The sequence below is a fragment of the Salmo trutta genome, chromosome 39, assembly GCF_901001165.1.
Source record: "Salmo trutta chromosome 39, fSalTru1.1, whole genome shotgun sequence".
NCBI classification, from domain to species: Eukaryota; Metazoa; Chordata; class Actinopteri; order Salmoniformes; family Salmonidae; genus Salmo; species Salmo trutta.
The window spans coordinates 25,481,843-25,483,829 of record NC_042995.1 but is presented as its reverse complement, the minus strand read 5'-3'; positions in this window follow the sequence as shown (position 1 = coordinate 25,483,829).

Sequence of the window (1,987 nt, the reverse complement as noted above, 5' to 3'; positions counted from 1 at the left end):
CGCGCCAGTTTTTCCTGCTCCAACTTTAGTTCAATCACAATCGTTCCGCCAACACGTCGCTCTGACCTCAGCCCATAGCCACACTCAGAGTAGGAATGCTGACCTGGGATCTGAGAAGGGGTCAGCTGCAGCCTGAACCAGTATGGTGGAAAAGGATACGATGAATAGGACAATATCTCCTCTCTGCCCAGAAAGCTACTATTCAAGATACTAACCAAATATGCCTGCCCAGCCTGCAATTATCATTTACCTGCGTACTTCCAAAAATTGTTTAAATAAAAATGTACAAGCTACCACATTTTTTTTATGTATCACGATTTTAAAAAAACTGTGTTGTGTTATACAAATGCAAAAAGAATGTTAAATATCCTTCCTCCCAATGAATTTTCTATGTGAGAATTGTCAGAACAATCAGAGATCATATGTCGTATATAATGTGATATGTTACAGGTTTGGTTCCGTATTGCCTGTAAAAAAAAATGAGGGACAACATCTGAAGAATTTAACACAACACAGGATATTTTTGATCTAGACAAAAAAAATGTGTTAGCCTATTAAGTGTGTGTTCCTCCATCATATAACTGGTTAAGCAGAGACGTCTCTAATAACCTTTACATATTTGGATCTTAGCCCCCCTGTTTTGGGGTTTTCCAACATTTTGACAATTATCTACTTTTCTCATGATATTGCTGCATGCTTGAAACCTACACATCTGTGAGTGACTGTCTGCACTGTCAGAGAGAACAAGGTTCAGACGAATATACCATTGTCGTTGTCTTAAATAGCCTATTGAAATGTCAACAAAGTATGTATCAAGTAATGTACTCACCTTCATTTGTTGTCTGTATGCCTCTGTAAAGTCTGCAGTACTACTCACTTTTGCTGATCAACAAAGATGATAAACCTAAAATCGGCAAGATGTCCGTTTCTCGTAAACAGGAAAAGACTCCGAAGATGAAACTCGTTGAGCACAGGTTTGGCCAAATGTACTTTTAGCCCAGAAACAAGATGGCGTTGAGGCCTCAATGCTCTGAGTTAATGCCCATTTTCTGGGATTAAAGGTCAAAAACGGTAATACAGCGCTAATTTGACCACTTCACATCAAAGTACATAAACCTACGGTGTAAGGAAAAATAGAACCAACCATTTATCTATCATAATTTACAAAAAATCGTACAACGTCTCTTGGATGATGGTTAAACAAATTCGTATTTTTCTCAAAAAAGTTAGATCCAGTTGCGGCGTGTTAAAGCGAATCCATTTACGTGGGTTTCCGAGCTCTACATGATTTACTGTGATTTTCTGTACTCACACGCACACACAGTGAATGTGGAGTGACACAGTGTGGGGCTTACAGACAGAGTCTGCAATAGGTACCTGCGTTCGAACGCTCAAATCACTGTCAGACCTAGAGCTCTGAAACGTTATAAACCTGTTCTAGGGCATAAGTCGGTACTGCACGGTGAGCTATGTGGCTCTAGAAGTTTCTCAGCCTCGTCGATTTGCAATAACTTCAATTCATTTTTAACGTTGCGAAAATGACGACATATAGAAAAGTCCCAGAATCACAAGACCAGGTGCATTGAAACCGACTCGGCCCGTAGAGACGGACCCTAAAGTCTCTGTCCGATAGCTCTTTCAGGGATCCCGTAGCAACGCCCGGAAAAAGTGAATTTCCAGCACTAATTAAGATCGCAGCTCGGGCTCCGAATGACCTATCGAGACAGGATTCAGGGTCTCCTCAGCTAGGCCTACACATAATGCCAGGACCGGACCTGCAGCTAGAATGTAACTACATGTTTTACGTTTTTGTAATGGTTTTAATAGACGGCTCTGTGAATTTCGGGCCGGCTCTGAAATATGTGATAGTTGGCTTCTGAACAAGTTGGACAAAGTGGGTTTGGTGTCAGTATATATCAGTTTGGTGTCAGAATGATAACTTATTGACTGATGGACGCTGACTTGATGGCTGACTTTTGTCCATTTC